The sequence below is a fragment of the Ursus americanus genome, chromosome 7 (assembly GCF_024610735.1).
Source record: "Ursus americanus isolate L20-20 chromosome 7, mUrsAme1.1.p, whole genome shotgun sequence".
NCBI lineage: Eukaryota > Metazoa > Chordata > Mammalia > Carnivora > Ursidae > Ursus > Ursus americanus.
Window position 1 is genome coordinate 58,873,622 of NC_142133.1, and position 19,919 is coordinate 58,893,540.

Genomic DNA, 19,919 nt, shown 5'->3' on the forward strand with positions numbered 1-19,919 from the left:
CATCTTACTTTGGAGGGCAGATATCTTTCCCAAATTACTCCTTGATGTTTTCCCTCATGAATATTATAATATTTTATATTCAAAAAATGTTTACAAGTAATAAGTAAATTTGTTTTCAGAGTGAAAAATACAACAGTTGTACAGATTAAAATGTGAAATTCCTGACTACTGACACTTCCTGCCCCTGTTGTAATTCCTATCAACAGTTTTGTTAAACTACAATATATATTGTATTGCAGTATTATTTTCCACCTAAGTATATCGTTGTCTTTGGATATTTGTACTTAAGTGTAGGTAGATCTCAAATTGTCCATGCTAATCTGGTATCGCATAATGTGGATGAAGCTTAATCATTTCTCCATCGTCGCACCTTAGGGCATTGTTCTAAGAACTAAAAATATTATAAATACACTCATTATAAATACTAAAATGAGTATAGATGTAGATATAGCTATATAATCTTCATGAGTATATATACATTTATTTGGATACATTTTTAGATCTGGTACTTTAAGTCAAAGGACGTTGGCAATTTGAATTTTAGAAATACTATCAGATTTGCTTAAAAATGATTTACAATATCAACACCAGGAAAAAAAAATGTTAGTACGATTCACAGTGCTTGTTTAGATTTCACCAATTTTTGATGCACTCATTTATGGGTGTTTTATGTGATTTTTTTTTTTTAATCATCTGTAGATCTGTGTAGTGTCCCAATCAAGGTACGGAACTATTTCACTCTGACAGGGTTACCTATAACCACACCTATCCCTTCCTAATCCTTTGGAATTGTCTTACTTAACTCAGCATAATTCCCTTGTGATTACATCCAGGTGGTTGTACATATCGGTATTTTGTCCTTTTTTGTTACTGAGCAGGATTCCATGATACAGACACATCACAGTTTAACCATCCACATTTTAAGGATATTTGGATTGCTTCCAGTTGGGCTATTACAAATAAAGCTGCTATAAATATTCATGTACAGGTTTTTGTGTAAACTGAAGTTTTCATCTTCTGGGAAAAATACCCAAGTACAATTCTTAGGTCATATGGTAAGTGCATGGTAAGTTCTGTAAGACACTGCCAAACTGTTTTGTAGAGTGGTGATACCACTTTATATTCTTACTGGCAAAGCATGAGAGGGATCCGTTCTTCTGATCTTCACCAAAATTTGGTGTTATCAGGGTTTGCCTTTCGGCCATTTTGATAGACAATTTTTAAACTTCATAAGGGAGAATATGTATATGAGGCTGGTGGCATGAGTAGACAAGTGAGACATATATAGTACAAATGAAAGGATGTGTGCATGTCTGCTGGGTACTTGACTATGTAATTCAAAAATGGTGAATAAAGGTACAGAGATCAAATTGTAGAAACGTGCAGGATTTGACCCTAAAAGTGATCATTTCAAATTTATGCTCCGATATTTACTGGTTGCCTGACTTCAGGTATGTCACTGTAGCTCTCTGATCTTCCCTTTCCATTTTGTTAAAGGATATAAAACAGCCATTGCCAAAGTTTGGGTGAGAATTAAAATAATGCAGTTCAAGTGCTTATAAACACCAGAGTACCATCTCTACTAGAAAATACTTGGTCTGTGTAGGTAGCAATCACAAGGCTCTGTCATTTGTTACAGGGAATACGATACTGTGCTCCTTCCTATAGGAATCCATGGTGCTCTGCTGGGTTAGATACGTGTGACAGGAAGCGTGCAGCCATGTAGGACTACGTGTCAAGAATGCTAAATATTCTTTACTTGAATATGCCACAGGGACAAATCAAATCCTGTGATAGTCCACATCAGATTTATTTTCTGCTGTTAGATTTTAAAAATCTAGAGTATTTTTAAATTATTTCAAATGTTTTATAGGTCTTGACATGAGCCGTGAGAAACAAAAGAGAACAGTACCGCTTGGGAGGCAAACCATCTAACAAATAGAATATCTGCTTATATTGTTATAAGAATAAAGGGGAAAAAACTGTTTTTCGGTTTCTGCTACCCCCCCATAGTAGATTGTCTTTGCACTTGTTAGGAAGTCACCCAGAAAATTGCACAGGCTACTGAAAAAGCAGCATCAGCTTATTTTAAATTGCTGAGCTAAGAGATTTTATAGCCAATTCAAGAAACAGGTGTTTTTCGCGATCGCACAGTAGTAACTGCTGTAACCCTGTAATAAGTACATGACCATTTCAAAGTGAAATATTTTATTAATACTAAATAATTCCAGTGATGATGTAATGGCCAATTAACAGTTATTCATTATGCTTGTATTTCTGTGGTAATATTAGAGGAACTTTAGCAATTATTTTCATTGTAAAATGTTGATGCTTTCCATTGGTTAATGTCTCCACACCATCTTAGAAACCGTAAAATGCAGTAGAGTCGTTCCCTCTTCTCTGCAGTTGTGCCTTCCACGGTTTCAGTTACCCATGGTTGACCATGATCTGGAAGCAGGTGAATGATCCTCCTCCAGACCTAGTGTCAGAGGTCATCAGCAGCCTCACGCTGTCACAGTGCCTACATCCTTCACCTCACTCCATCTCATCATGAGGCATTTTATCACTTTACAGATCATCACAAGAAGTAGAATACAATAAGATATTTTGAGAGAGAGCCCACATTCACATAACTTATTGTTACAATCTATTTTATTTTCATTGTTAATTTCTTACCGTGACTAATTCATAAATTGTATCTTAGGTATGTATGTATAGGAAAAACATGGTATATATAGCGTTCAGTACTGTCTGTAGTTTCAGGCATCCACTGGGGATCTTGGAATGTATCCCCCACAGATACAGGGAGGGGGACTACTGTAGTCCATAAAATATTTCATCAAAAGGCAGTATTTTGTTTCCATAAACTCCTGTATAATAGTGTTAGTGAAGAACTCTTTTTATTGAACCAACTTTATGCTGAGCATACTAGGAATAGTCACTGCTTATTCATTGCAATACCTCTTTTTTTTTTTTTTGAAGATTTTATTTATTTATTTGACAGAGATAGGGTGTGCATGGACAAGCAGGCTCCCAGCTGAGCAAAGAGCCCAACATAGGGCTCAATCCCAGGGTCCTGGGATCATGACCTGAGCCTAAGGCAGACGCTTAACTGACTGAGCCTCCCAGGTGCCCCACATTGCAATACTTCTATTTCAGTTTTAAGATGAGGTCACATTAGGGTGTAGGTAAAACCATGAACTTAGTGAAGACTAACTTTGACACAGTATTCTTTCTAAATCAGTGTCTCAGATTCCTTTCATCTTCATGCCATTCAGTTCTAATAAAACATCTCTGAAACACATTATATGAATAACCTCATTTTTAGTATTTGCATTTACTAAGCTGTGTATGAGTTCGTGTCTTCCTTAGCCCTTCTTGGCTTTATTTCTTGAGCTTTTCTATCTCATAAGTATTCTGTTCTCTCCCACACCCTTTTTTCTAGCCTCTACTTCATGAGAAACTTAGAATTTTTTTTCTTACTACACATATGCATATTTTTTATACCCAAATCTCTCAACAAGGAAGCTTCATTAAAGGAGCCCTGCCTTCATTCTCAGTGTCTTTGTATAGCTTATAATTTAGTTTAACATGTCCATGTATTCTTTCCTGTAAGAAAATCTTTATAGCTGCATATCCTCTTATTACAAACATGTATCATAATAAACCAAATTCCTACTCTTGGATGTTTGGTAGTTTGATTTTTCACTAATTTTTATTATTTTTTTATTTTTTAAAGATTTTATTTATTTGACAGAGACAGAGGCAGCAAGAGAGGGAACATAAGCAGGGGGAGTGGGAGAGGGAGAAGCAGGCTTCCCACTGAGCAAGGAGCCTGAAGTGGGGCTCGATCCCAGAACGCTGGGATCATGACCTGAGCCAAAGGCAGACGCCCAACAACTGAGCCACCCATGCTCCCCTAGATTTTTCACTAGTTTTTAAATGCTACAGTAAACTCTTGTAAATATAATTCTTATTTCTTCCTTATGGAAAATTCTTATAAGTATAATATTTGAGAATAGTAACTATCTTTTAAAAAAGCCCTCTAGGGGTGCCTAGGTGGCACACGCAGTGGGTTAAGCCACTGACTCTTAATTTCAGCTTAGGTCATGATCTCAGGGTCATGAGATTGAGCCCCATTTGGGGCTCTGAGCTCAATATGTGAAGTCTGCTTAAGATTCTCTCTCCCTCTCCCCCTGATCCACCCTTTGCACATGTGCACATGCTCTTTCTCTAAAATCTTAAGAAGTGCCTCTCAGAAGAGTTGTGGAAATTCATAATTTAACACACATGTGTACATACAAATACCATCAGCAGGGTGGGAGATTGTTTTTTCTCCACACTCGCCCACACAGGAGATTACAGGTTTGTTTTTTGTTTTTTGTTTTCCTTTTAAAGATTTTATTAATTTTGAGAGAGAGAGGGAGAAAGCATCAGGGGCAGAGGGAGAGGGTTAAGCAGACACCCTACTGAGCACTGGGCTCCCCTGGGATGATGACCTGAGCCAAAGGCAGACGCTTAACCAACTGAGCCACCTAGGTGCCTGAGGAGATTACAGTTTTATAAAATTTATACCACTGTGTTAGAAGAATATGAATTTAAGTACTTCCATTTGAGGTTTAATTTTTCTGCATGCTTATTTATCTTTCAATATAATTCTTGAAGTTCTCTCTCTCTCTGTATATATCTATTCTCCATTTTCAATAGAATTAAAGATCATACTTTGGGAATATTTTTTTGCAATACCTGGTATTAGATCATTTAGGAGAACATGACAATATTTCATGAATGGGCCATAATGATATGGGTTAGGATTTGAGGGGTGTAAATATAAAACAAAGGCAGAGTGGGAAAATTATGAATCCCAGATAAATGCGTGGGTTTCACGTCAAGTGACCGAGAGAAAGGTGGAATATTGACGAGGGGGAGAATTGGTCTGGGATAAGCATCATGGGTACATTATTGGAGGTAGAGAATTTAACGTGACATAGTATGAGAATGCTGCCCAGAAACATGGCATACTGGAATAGGGAAATGCCTGACTTGGCCAAAACCACCCCGGGTAGGGTGGCAAACTATCACTGCAAGATGGGGACTGGCTCCATTCTGTCATGTATTGGGAGGGACACCTGAGAATTCTGTGTTTAATCTGCAGGTGTCAGCATCTATAGGGGTCCATCAAGATTGGCAGGATAGAAGACTGCAGAGAGAGGCTATGTCTAGGTAGACTTTGGTGTCGTTCAGGATTTAGGCAGTGCCACGCTGGGCTATAGCAGCTTTGGTGGGGACTTCAAAGTGAAGCAAAGTCCAGTTCTGAGAACGGTTGGTGACGGTATTTCTAATTTCTAGGTGTAAATATTGAGAAATAACTTGAAAACAAGTGAGCTAATAAGACTGAGTCCTCACTCAGGAGACCCTGGGGGTATTACTTGATGAGGCTTGCCTATCTCCAACCTCTCTGGATGTTTCAGTATTCATGAATTCTGGGGTTAGAGGTGGCCAGTCCTTTAGTGAGCCCTATGTTGCTATTGACATCTCTGGCAGGCTGAACAGAACATTAGAACATGCTAAGACTCAGATGGATATAGCATGAGGTTTATAGGAAAAGCTCCCCTGCTATATTTCAAATTGCACAGAAAACAATAGACAGTCAACCAAATTCATTATCGACTATATTTAATTACAAGCATGGTTTAAAATAGAGAAGCTGGAAAGGCTACAATCTACCCAAATACAGCCAAATAACAATATAAAAAGAGATGGGTTCTCAGAACGATTCTAAAATATAAACTTGAAATCTCTTTTGTTTTCATTTTGAATAAGAGCAAGTTATGTCAAACATACTGGAATTTTGACTTAGGCACATGTCTATATCTCTATCACTAAGTACAATCCTTTCTTCTCTGAATGGTGTTCCAAATAGAGGTGTAAAAGTTTCCAGTATTACCACTATAAATGCAATTCATATATAACATCATTCTTTTGTTGCTTTTTTGGTGACTGTAGTATCATTTCTTTTTCAATGTACTCTACCAGTTTGCTAATAGGTCCTCCAGTAAATCAGTAGGATGGTCTTGTTTTTTCAACGTAGGCTTAAGATTCTTATTGATTACTTCTGGAAAAGTGAGAATCCTACAAATTGCATTAGCTGAAAAGATCAATGGCCCATTAGACTGGCATTTTATAAAGACCTAGACTAGATGCTTCAGCAGAAGGCCAGAAAAAAATTACCTTTCATAAAGCACCTGTCCAATTGTTCAATATTGTACCACAGGGGAAATTTTTTTCCTAATTCCAGCTGGTTATCATTTTATGCTTTGAAACACAACGATTGATGACCCTTGTAATTTTAGTCTGGCTTATAAAACTGCACATAGTTTATTATTTATATTCACATAAATGCCCATTCTATTGTTTTACTCTTCCTAAGATATTGGCCACCATAATTTTTAGTGTCAGCAGGCTTCAAAAGAAATACATTAAAAAATGATTTTTGAGAAAAACAAAAATTTTGAGTTTAACTGAAACAAAAATATATAGGATGAATCTACCTGTCATTGGTGTATTCTAGATTGCCCTGTCCCAAATGTAAGATAGAGCAGGGTGGATAGAGGGCAATCATCGAAATAGTTTTCTGTGTAATGTCTATAATTTTTCTACTGCATTTTTATACAGATAATGTGACCTTTTTCTTTGTTTCGCTTACCTCTGTATCTAATGTTTGTTTTCACTTTCTACCAAATAAGTTGATGATTCTCTTGGGTTTTATTAAGAGAACAGGGATATGTTTTAATAATCAATGTACTGAAATTTAAGGATCTGGATTTTGTCCTTTATCTGTCACTGACCAGCTTAGTGGCCTTGGAGGAATCCTCTTCCCTTTGGGTTTGCTTGATTGCTAGGTTTTATAATCTTTATCATCTCTAGACACTGATAATTTTGTTCTAACAATCTCAGACATTTCCTAGGTTCTCAAGGGTTTATTCCTACCAATAATTTCAGACTGGAATTAATAAAGTCAGATACCTGGTATTAGGTGTTGTGTTCTGAGGTACTTACTAAGTTCCCAATTCCTACTAAGTTCCCAATTCCTCCTCATCCCTCCCACTTTTGAGTACTTTATTGAAGTCTCAATAAAGTAATTTAAAGCCTACTTCATGTTCTTGATTCATATGCCAACTACATTAGGGAGTTTTACTGGAGTTCTCCCATTTTTGTGTTTCTTCACGACCTTGCCATGATCCTTCTCCCTGGGATCACAGACCGTAATGAGAGTCCTATCCAAGAGAGAATTGGTCATGTAGAACGGAGATTCTGCCATGTGTCTGTCCTCAAGTACTATCACTATCTGAGGAATCTGCTTTCTTATTGTAGACATTACCATGGGCATCTTTCTATATCAGCAAAAGGGTGACAGCCATTACCCACTGTCAGTCTACCTGTCTAATCTTCTCAAGGGAAGCCCTAGAGTTTGACCAGCTCTTGCTTGATTCACACTCCAACTTCTCTTACTCCAGCCTCGAACTAAAGAGTTCCAGCAGGCTTTGAGACCAAGATTGCATGTGGTATGATGTTTCTTATTTGCAATATAAAAAGGGCTGAATGAGATTAACTCTGAGGTCTCATTTAACCCTCACTTTGGATGATGTGCTACTTTACTACAATTCATAATACACATGACACATTCATTAAATATCCATTGTTCGATCAAGAATATATAGCATAGCGTGAAGTACAGATAACTGAACTTCATAAAGAGAAAATCTAAGTCTTTAATTATTTAACAAAATAATTTTGCCTTCCAGATAAGGTATTTTATTGCTGTTAATGGTGCAAGGTTCATAGCTTAGGCCAAATGAGTGGCTGAGAGTAACATACTTTGTAGACAAAGGAAGATTTTTTTTTTCCCCCTTTTTTCAGTTGCACTGGTAGAATATTTGGAAAGCAAGATGCCTGAAGAGATGGGAACAGAATAGTCTTTCCTCTCATGGAAAACATGTTTTCATCAAAACAGAGTATGTCGAAGTTACTGTAAATGAACAGCCAGTGGTGAAGGCTTCTGTGTGCTTTTCATGTTCTCTTTGATACTGGAAATGATTTTTCAATCCTTTGTAAAAGATAGTAAAGAAAACACATGTGTGAGTACTTTTTAACCAATAATAAATAGGATATTAGGCTTCAACCAACCTTCTTATCACAGATAAGAAGGGAGGAAATAAACATGCAGTTCAGATTTTGTTATGAACAGCTGCCGTTGAAATAACATGACTAAATTATTAAATTGGATTTTAAATAACATACAGCTCATATATTACAGTTAATCTTATTAACTTCCAAAAGTGTTGTTAACACTTCTTTGACAGTCAATCCACAGACAGGGAATATTTTTCTCTTAATATTTTCCACCCATACAGAATACTTTTATCTACTATCTAAAGTTTTGAATTCCTCATGGAAGTGTCTAAGTTCTGTGAGCATTCATTTAGCTAAATCAAATTTATTTTGTAATCTTGTAGTCTAGGTAGTGGGTCCAAGCCTACTGAGGTGATGCGTTCAGTAATGCATTCCAGGACTGGAAATACGTATGTGCACCTACATCTATTTCTGTTTCTTTATATCTGTATTTCTGTCATCTGTTTGTCTAGAGATTTGTGATATAGACATACAATTGTTTTATCTTTTATAATTTTGGTTTGGATATTCTAATAGATGATGCTGACGTGTAGCCAGTTTTCATTTAGTAATTGACGAACTAGTGTAATGATTTTCAAAGTTTCCTGTGCGTAAGGATCACGTAGGTGTTCATCTAGAGAGCAGGTTTCCACAGTTGCTGCCACGGAAGTCTTATTCCATGGTGCAAAATAGGGCTCGTTGCTCTACTTTAAAAAAAAAAAAAAAAAAACTTATTTGTCTGAGAGACAGAGAGCAGAGTGAGCAGTGAGCGAGAGCGAAAATAAGTAGAGGGCAGAGGCAGAGGGAGAGAGAGGAAGAAGCAGACTCCCTGCTGAGTAGGGAGCCCAATTGGGGGCTGGATCCCAGGACCCTGGGATCATGATCTGAGCCAAAGGCAGATACTTAACCAACTGAGCCACCCAGGTGCCCTCATTGCTCTGGTTTTTACACAATCTCTGTAAGTAGATCCTTTGCATGGTTGTTCATAACATATCTTTTGACCAAAGCAACATTAACAGAAACAGGAAGTCATAAGTAGGATTCAGTAGGAGGAAAATGAGTCTGTTTTGAAACATGCTCAAAAGGATGTGTCCAGTGAAGGTGAATGTATAGATTGGGAAGCTGTGACAAAGATGGATTTTAGGACGTCTCCTTGAGGCAAATAACATAAGGGAAAGGGTGAGAAAAGTGTCTAGGGAATTCCTCAATATAAGCAAATTAGGACTTTTTATCATAAGAAATGACATTCTTGGCCAAATCAAATATCTAATTAATTAATCTGTTTATATTTCTGGGATTTCTCTCTGTTAGAATGCAGGGTTTCCTATTATTAAGTATCCTGAGACAAGGCCATTTATAGATACTCTTAATTTATAAAAATTTAATCTACATATTCTATTTTAATCAAGTAAACCCACAGCAGCACAAGTTCATCTCTTTGACCACAAATACCAATCACAGTCGTCTCTAGTACCAATTGAAGCAAAAGCAAAAATTTAAAAATATTAGTGGAGACAGCTGTTACCCAGTAATGAGGAAGAAAGGAGTTTCTCTGATATATTTTGTAACTAATTTAATAAAAATCTTATAAAACAGTAAGTTCTGAGAGCCACTGGCTGTATCAGCCTTTGGCCACTCTATAATCACTTCTCATTATAGTCTGAAATTAAAGTTATAAAGTAGGCATAATTTTATAACTACCCAAGAGCTGGAGAGAGTTAAAAGCAATATAAAATCTTAGAGGTAATGTTATTTTTTAATACAAATGAGTTTCACCTTCTTTTGCTCAAGGGAGAGAAATGCCCAGGGTATTTTGTCATCAAGAGCAGCTGAAAGGCATCATGATCAATTTAAATTTCTGACATGATGCAACAGTAATGAAAACTGAGTGCATGTAATTCAATACAGGAATTCGTGTGTGCATGAATAATAGCTAATGCCTGTTTTTTTTTTTTTTTTAATTAAAAAAAATGTTTAGCTGTTACCAACCCTTTGGCTATTTTCCCAAAAATATGCACAGAGGACTGAGTTGGTATTAGTACTCTTATTTATAAAAGCTATAAATTCTGAATTTATAGTAATATGTGTACATATTACTATAATATGTAATCCGTAATAATGTATACATATATACTCACAAATAAGTCCTCTTTTATTTGTATATTTTAAAGATAGCTGGAGCACTTTATTGTCAATATTATGTGTGCTGAATTCATGTATTTTTCAACTTAATTGGAGAAAACCTGGGCATTTTAGTGAATTATCTGAGTCTTAAGGACTACCAGGTAATTATAATTTTAGTAAGTTTTTAATATGTGAAAATACATACCCAGTTAGATTATTTAATTCATTATAATTAAAACATTTTTGTTCCTAAATGTACTTATCTTCTTGTAAGCCAATAATTCACACAGGCAATAAAAAGTACAAAATAAAATAAAACTGTGTCTGGTACTTGCTGTTTATGACAAACAACCAATATTTTCTTTCATGGGCATGACTAAGTGTAGGAATTAGTACAAAACACTCATTTCTCTAAAAAAAAATATATATGATTTTGAGATTTTTTTCAGTGGATGTTGAATATCTTAAAAGGCACTTATATTAATAATAGTAACTAAAATCTACTAAATTTCTACTGTATCCCCTAACAGAATGTGATTGCTAATCTAGCAAGGGCCCTGCAAATCAACTATTTAATTTTAATTTTGCAGATAAGAAATGAATTCTTAGGAAAATTAAATAACTTGTCCAAGAATTTTTGCTATGTCCTATGGCAGCACCAAGATTTAAACCTATTTTTAAATGGGTTCGAAGTCTAATATTTTGTTTTTTCAATCAGGCTTTTTTGAGTGTTTTGTGAAGAATATTCATCTTAGTGGAAACAAATGGCTATTACAGAACAACCGTCTTATCCCCACAAAATTGATAATAAATTTTGTGAACACTGGATTATAATTAAATAAGTGGCTTTACTCTAAGATTTCTCAGTATGTTTAATAGGCAATATATATTTCCAAGAGGGAAATATACTGTGTGGTTTTTCCTAAACTAATGTGAAGACCAGTCCTTTTTCCAGAGGGGATCATTTTCTATGAATTTGAACTACGACTTAGCAATTTGTATATGTTATGCTCTGTTCAAGTGCCAGAGTGGGGCATATTTATCAATTAGATTAGTTTATAGTTTGCTTGAATACTTATTGACTGGCCAACTGATCAAATGATGAGAATAAACGGAAAAACAAGCACGTGTTTGGTCTTTGGCAAGTGTCTGCTTGGTTCCCCCAGACTCCGCCTCCCTTATCTGTAATGAAGGCCGTGAAGGCCCACCTTGTGAGCTCTGTCTTTCCTAGTCATTGGGAGGAAGTCTCACCTCAGTCTGGTGCCAGTGCAGACTTGGCCAGCTGTGTGATGCCGACTGTCCAGACCCTGCCTTGTGTGGTTACTTGAACGCTCCCTTTGATCTCTTTGGACTGAGTGCTTGCCTTAGTAGTACCTGGTTAATAAACATAAGAAAAATAAATGTCCAGTCTTATAATCAGAAATGCCAAATAAGGTGATTAATTACATAGGATTTTTCTCTCATAAACAGTTTTTTAAAAGTATAATAGCACTAATTACAGAGTGAATCTCTACAATCTTTAGTAGGGCATGTTTGCAATTTAAATCTTGAAATTCAAAAGGATTCAAAACCTTAGAGATGGTGATTTCTTTTTACCTGGGAATAAGTATTTTTAAAAACTTGAAGGCAAATATTTATTGTAGAAATTCAGAATGAATAAATGAATTATGGTATATGTAATATGACATAGTTATTAAATTATTATAAAAATAGTAATGGCCTAGAAGGTGTTTATGATGTCATGTGAAATATTAAAGGACATTTTATACGCAGATTTTCTCAGTTTGTGTCAATATGCAAATAAATGATCTGAGATATTTTTGTAAACTGTTCATGGGGCGGTAGAATTCTGATTCTTTTTGTACTTTTGAGTAAAAAAGTACTGTAAAAAATTAAGACACAACAATATATAACAGGATAAACACTTCTATGATTCTTTGATAAATCTATTTAGTTGAATTATTGTCAAATCACATTTTCCCCTTATCTGTGTAGTAAAAACCTACATCAATATATTTGTTTTTTCACTCAAAAGCTGCTTTGAGCTTCAAATTACCAAATATTACTAAGCTTTTCATTTTTTCAATTTTTTTTCCAAGTGATTGTTTTTAAGAGAGGGCTTTTACAAATACAAGTCTTTGCAAATCTGCAATTATGCATCTAACTTTTGGTTGTCTCCCTATCTCTTTTAATTAAATTTCTTTATATTCCAATCTCCTACCTCTCCTATCTACCAGTTCTCATACATATGCAGATCTACTCAGAAACAATCCTTTTAAGGAAATCATATTAAAACAACCTGCAGTGGTTCTCCATTGTGAGACAAACTACTTTGAGCTTTATCAAACAAAACCAAATTAAGTCCTAGTGGTTTGAATAGCTTTTCATGAAGAGCAGGATGACTGTCCTGGGTGCCCTTGTCTTTCTTATTGATTGCCAGTTCTGATTTTCTCAGCTTCCAGAAAGGACAGCTTTGGAATCCCATCTTCTGTTTCCAAGTGGCCTCAACCTCATTAATTCAGAGAGATTCTTTATATTTGTGATAATTTGTTATTAAAGTTTTGTGTGTGTGTGCGCGTGTGCGCGCGCGCGTGCCTACTGATTGTTGCTTGTAAGTTGCTTGAAATGTTCTTTAGTCCTGTTGACAGGGACTTACTTTACTGGATTGCCCTCTTCCAAGAATGGGAGACAGGCTTTCAACTCTTCAGGATTGTCTGGCTTCTAGTTCAATTTCTATATTAAAATATTTGCTCAGACTTGGAACATAAAATTCAAATAATGAGGACCAGCTCACTCAGGAGCCATATCTACTTCTAAAATATTTGAACCAGACAGAATTTCAACTAGCTTTTTACACTATTTCATATTTAGGTACAATCTGTTCAGTGATTCTCTGCTATTGACAGCCTACCTTCTTGCAGAAGTATTTCAATTAGTCTTTTAAGCTGTTTACTGAAGGTACCTTAGAAGCAAGTCTACTACCACAGTGACATTCAGAGCAGTGATTCAATTTCCTGGCTCACCAGTTAGGCCAGAAATCACAGTCTTATTATGTTTCCAGAAATTTATGATAAAAAATACTTGCTTTAAAATACTCTAACAGGCTGAGCCCTGCAGGTTGCCAGGAATTTAGGACATACTTTACAACTGCTCATTTACATCTATGCCACAATAAAATCAATTTTTGGAAGGAAGTGGATGCTAGGGGGCTGGCAGGGGCAGAGCAGAAGATATTAAAATTCAAGTAGTCTGCCTACAAGAATTTGATATTTCATGCCAAGCACCAGCAAAAAAGAACTCTGATGAATCATTACTTTCCAAAACAAAAACATTGTGAAGTTTATAATTTCCTTCATAGCCATTTAATATAAGCTATTACATTTCCTCATATTAATTTAATTTATTTAAACCTCATCCAAACTGTGAAAGGTAGATATTATTAATCTGGACTTCTAGGGTGCAGAAATACTCAAGTTCAAGTGATTAAGATCTAACAGATTTCAAGTTCTTGGGCTGAGATTATAATGCATATTTCACTCCCAGAACCATGTTACTGGTGTTACATCACACCATCCGTAAAGCCAATATAAATTTGGGAAGCCACGGTATGTAGACATTAAATAAGTTATAAATAACTGTTTCAAGCAATACTATTGAAATGTCATAAAGGTTTTAGCATAATGCTAATGTGCCTCTGATTATAAAAAATTCAATGTACATTCACTAAAAATGTAAAATTGAGAAAAGAATACAAAATAGACTATGAAACAAATAACAAAAGATTGTACAGAGAATAAAATATATAATTTTCTAATAAACCTATTGTTGAGAAGCAACAGAGTTACTACTGAGTACATCTTCGCATGAGATTAATTGTCATCCTCACACCATTACACTTCTAATTCTGGAGCTGGCCCCATCTCTATTGGAGGGCAAAGATTCCGCGATTTATAACAACTTAAGTGGCTTTTGTTAAAATCATTAAGAGTCTGATGCTCTTAGCACAGTAGTACTAGAATTATTGTTTTAATCCTCATGGGAAAAGGTTAAATTGATGCTGATGTATATAATAAAAAAATCTGTGCAATTTCTCATTTGAAATTAGACTGTGATGTCACCAAAGAATAACCAAACCTCTTCATACAGATAGATAGATAGATAGCTTACATCACAGTTTAATTTCAAATAGAGGAAGTGAGAATTCTTGCAGATAGAGAAACCTGTGAGATAAGGCTCCATGGGTAAGGGTGGGGACATGAGGAAATACAGTGAAACAGGACAGCCTTTAGCTTTTAAGTGACGTAACAGCTTCTGTTCCATACTCCACTGCTGTTTTGATATCAACCAGGTTTTTGGTAATGAACTTGGATACTTCCCTGTGGTCTTTATTCTGGGAGAGTTGCTTATCCTGGAATAATAACTACTTTTTAGTCTTTTTTATTTTTTTAAAGATTTCTTTGGCAGAGAGACAGCCAGCGAGAGAGGGAACACAAGCAGGGGGAGTGGGAGAGGAAGAAGCAGGCTCCCAGCGGAGGAGCCGGATGCGGGACTTGATCCCAGGACTCCAGGGTGCAGGATCACACCCTGAGCCAAAGGCAGATGCTTAACGACTGAGCCACCCAGGTGCCTCTACTTTTCAGTCTTCTTAGGGGGTCTTTGGTGGGGACAAAGATGAGGGCCATCAATCTGCACTTCCCCTTCCTACCCCATTACTAGGTGAAGCCATCACTGCCTAGACGCAGAACAGAGATAAATGCCATCAACACCAAGAGATTGTAGAAATAACTTTTTGACTTCCAGTTACACATAGCAAGGAACAGGGTTAACAATAAAAATGAGATAGTATAATTTCATAGTTGTTTTATTACGTTTTAAGATATCAAAAGCATTTCCTCATGTCATTAAAATTCCTTGAAATCATGACTTTAAAGCTGAATACAATTTGCATGCAAGTTCAGTGACAGTAATTTTTTTTATTCATTTGCTTTGAAGATATCACCAATATTTTTGTTTTTATTTTTTAAATGCATTGGACGATTTTCTATAGAACTCTGTACTTTTCCTTGGAATAAATTCTTAGTTTATTTACTGAGTCAAAAAATATTAACATTTAAAATACTCTTGATATACATTGCCAATGTATCCTCCAAAGACAGTCCTTTTTATAACTCCTAGCAGCAGAAGAGGCTACGCTCTTGCCAACACTGCATATAATCATTAAAAATGTATCCAGTGTCTTAAATTTGAATTATTTTGATTATTGAGCCTGAACAGCTTTATTTGCCTTTTCTAATTTTTCAGTTATGAACAATAATAAAATTATTTTCTTTATTATAATGCGTTACGGAATTGTCACCACCACCCTGAATTTCTCAAAAGTCATTGTTTTAGGAGCAGTATAGAATAATGCAAAATGGAAATATTTTTGATACAGAATAACTTGGGGCTCAAATTCCAGTCCTTATTCTTACATGGCTACAGATTGTAGTATCTCTGAGCCTCATATTCTTCATCTTTAAAATGATAATATTTTCAAACCTTTTTGATTTATATGTATCTAAAATGTAATATAATTATATAGTAGATATATAATTAAGTCCTAAACAAACATGAATTTCTTTCTTATGCCAGTACATAGAGATACATTTTATTAAATATATCTTGTCAAATTTAAACAATTTTTGGGAATTTTCTATAAACTCCATCTCTTCAAATGAATTTTTTTTTTCTTTTAAGATTTTGAGAGAGAGAGAGAGAGTGAGAGAGGAAAGAGAATCATGAGCAGGGGGGGAGCGGTAAAGGGAGAAGCTCAGCAGGGAGCCTCGTGCAGGGCTTGATCCCAGGACCCTGGGATCATGACCTAAGCCAAAGGCAGATGCTTAAAGGACTGAGCCACCCAGGCGCCCTTCTTCAAATGAATTCTAACTGTTTTGTTACATCAAAGGTTGCTCAGTTTCCGAGATCTTGGTGTTGGTTTTGTTTGTAGTGTATTCCCGTCTTCTGTAATGACTGTGGGTGGAGGAGAGCAAAAGAGGTCTAAAGGCAAGTTGTGTTTTGTGAAGTCATTTTTAGAAGATCAGGTTTCATGGTGACCACCCCCTTTCTGGACAAATGGAATGGTACTGAGGCCTTCCTACAGAATTTTTGATCCATCTAGGAAGCATAATGCCGTAGGAAATGATGTGAATATTTAGGAAGATACTAGTTTTCAGGTGTGCTTGTTTAAAATCAAGTCAAAAGAACAGCAACTTCAGAGGCACTTTTTCCAAAGTCTGAATTTGACTGGAATTGAACCAATTTAACCCCTTAATTGTTATTAAGTTTGATAAAATCTAAAATGACCATTTTATAGAATGTACTCAGGAAATTTAAGGTCTTTCCATAAGCCCTTAGTTTCTTTAGCCAATTAAGTACTTTTTTTTAAGTTTTTATTTCTTTCTTTGATAGAGACAGCCAGCGAGAGAGGGAACACAAGCAGAGGGAGTGGGAGAGGGAGAAGCAGGCTCCTAGCAGAGAAGCCTGATGCGGGGCTCGATTCCAGATCGCCGGGATCACGCCCTGAGCCGAAGGCAGACGCTTAACCGCTGTGCCACCCAGGCGCCCCCAATTAAGTACTTTTAATCAGGAAACCTGGCCTTGGCACACTGCTTCTGTATTTTGTGGGGTTTTGTTATTCTTAGTGTGGTCCGAGGAATGACAGCTTATTTTCACTGGAAACTGTCTATGAATATAGAATTGTCCCCACAGCAAATCTGCTTTTAAATCGGCATGTTAGGAGGATTTCCAGGTGTTTCAAGGCATGGTAAATGTAGGTTATTAGGCAAAGAGCAAATGCTTCTAGAAATCTATAGCTAAGAGTTTATATTAGTATTAAAATAAGAAATTGCCACTGTAAAAACTCAGCAGATTATTTACTTATCAAAAAATTATTGGGAAATACAATGTGTTAGAGACTCATAAACTTAGGAGACCCTGGGGTGAAAAAAAAAAGGATAAAACTTAACCACACAGTTAAGAGCTAACATTCTAGAATATAGGAGATAATAAATAACCAAGTAAGGTGTGTTGGATTGTGTTAAATGTGTGTGTGTGTGTGTGTGTGTGTGTGTGTGTGTGTGTGAGAGAGAGAGAGAGAGAGAGAGATAGAGAGGGCGATATTTTAAATAGGATAATCAGGGAAGGACTCAATAATTTGACTTTTGACAAGATACCAGAAGGAGGTGAAGGAAAGAGCCATGCATTGATGAGTAGAATGTTGATTCCAAAGAGAACATCTAGCAAGCGTAAATGTCCAGAGTTGGGAGCATTCTTGTCCTGCAGAACAGTGTGGAGGCTGATGGGGAGGAATGGAATGATCAAGAGAGAATGGTATGAGGTGAGGTGATCTGATAGGTAGTAAATGATAGGAAGGACATTGTAGGACACACTGTATTTTAAGAACTTAGCTTTTACTCTGAGAAAGCAAATCATTTGAGGGTTCTGAGCAGAGGAATGACAAGATCTGACTAATTTTTAAATATCCTTATTCTCTGTTGAGAACAGTGTAGGGAGCAAAGACAAAGGAGGGAAACCACTTAGAAGGCCATGGCAGGGGCGCCTGGGTGGTGCAGTCGTTAAGCATCTTCCTTCAGCTCAGGGCGTGATCCCAGCGTTATGGGATCGAGCCCCGCATCAGGCTTCTCCGCTAGGAGCCTGCTTCTCCCTCTCCCACTCCCTCTACTTGTGTTCCCTCTCTCTCTGGCTGTCTCTATCAAAGAAAGAAATAAAATCTTTAAAAAAAAAAAAAAAAGCCATGGCAGTAACTCTGGGAAGGGCTGCTTGCAGCTTATATTAGGATGGCAGGTAAATGAATCTTGAAAGAAGAGGGAACACGATCTTCAGATCCTTTAGTTGTGGAGTAGGAAAGACATAAAAGTTAATATTAATGACACCCTTGGACAGTATAGCTCTGCACTAGCTTAAACCATACCCAGTCTCCACCTTAGAGCAGATATTGGGCTATAGTATGAATTTGTACTTCTCCTTTCTAACTCTTCATAGCACTTAAAATTTTTGGAATATTCTTCATTAAATATTGAGATTTCTCATTCAAGGCTCTTTTCAGGGAGTTCAATTTCTAGCAAACTGACCATGCCATGTATTGGACTAATCCTGACTAAAAAAAGTCATGTAAGTCTATGTATAAACATGATGCTGAGGAGATGACAAAAGCTGTAAATGAAATTCTTATTAAGACTACTTGATACTATATCTTTTATATTTTTATTTCATTAAAATGTGGTATAATTGGCTCTGTCAGGTAAAGTCTTCCAATTATTTATTCTTGTGAAATTAAACTTTTCAAAATGTAGCATAGTTCTGGCAATTTAATAACATCTTTAACAGATGTAAAATTCAGAATTCTTCTAATCTGAGTTAGTATCAAAATGCTAGCTAAGATATTGATAAAATTTTATATTATGTTAATATCTACACTTACAAAAGCCAAGTTAAACTCTAAAGTTCAAGTTTTTTAAACTTTATTTTGAAAAAATTATACGCAAATATTGTACAGAGTGACCTAGATCTTTCATCCAGCTTACAGCAATAGTGGCCAGTTGTGTAACTTCAGTATAATATCAAAACCAGGATATTGACATTGGTATATAATTATTAACTCATCTGTAGACTTTATTTGGTTTTTACCACTTTATAGCTGCATACATTTGTGTGGGGGGAAGTGTGTGTATAGGTCTGTGCAATTTTATTCAATACAGGGATTTGTGTAACTGCTAAAATCAGGACACGGGATGGTTCCCTTAACACAAAAGAACTCCCTTATGCTAGTTCCTTGGGTTTACATATGTTCCCCACACTTTCATCCCTGCCACCGGAAAACACTAATGTATTCTCCATCTTTTTAGTTTTGCCATTTTGAGAATGCTGTATAAATGGAATCCTACAATGTGCAACTTTGGAAGTTCAATTTTAACTTGCTCTTGAGTCTGTGCAGGTTGTTGCATATATAAACAGTTTGTCTTTTTTATTGCTGAGTAGCTTAGTAGATGGTTGTGGAGTACTTTCTAACCACTCACCGGTTGAATGACCTGTGGAAAATTTCCAGCATTTTGCTATTCCAAATAAAGTTGCTGTGAACATTCATGTGGGCACATTGGTGCAAATATATGTATATTTCTTTGGGATAAATGTCCAAGAGAGCAATTGGTGGGTCATGTAGTGAGTGCATGTTTAGTTTCATAGGAAAATGCCAAGCTATTTTTCAAAATGTCTCCAACAATTTACATTGTCACCAACAGTGTATGAGAGATCCAGTTTCTCTGCATTCCACGCCATTTGGTATTTTCACAATTTTATTTATTTTAGCTGTATTGCTATGTGTGAGGATACTTTATTATAGTTTTAATTTCATTTCCCTAATGGCTAATGATTTTGAATATGTCTTAATGTGCAAGTATTTGTCATATTTATTTCCTATTTGGTGAAATGTATGCTGATGTATGTCTCCATTTTATAATTGCTTGCTTTTACTGTTGCATTTTGAATTATTTATACATTCTAGATACTAGCCTTTGTTAGGTGTGTGGTTTGCAAGTATTTTCTACCAGTCTGTAGTTGTCACTTCT

The 19,919-nt window shown here is 36.0% G+C and overlaps 1 long non-coding RNA gene across 2 annotated transcripts in view; it reads left to right on the plus strand.

The window, feature by feature from the left end:
• LOC148109707 (uncharacterized) overlaps positions 1–19,919 on the plus strand; it is a 156,811-nt gene that overhangs the window by 30,116 nt on the left and 106,776 nt on the right. The gene's annotated exons all lie outside the window — the stretch shown is intronic.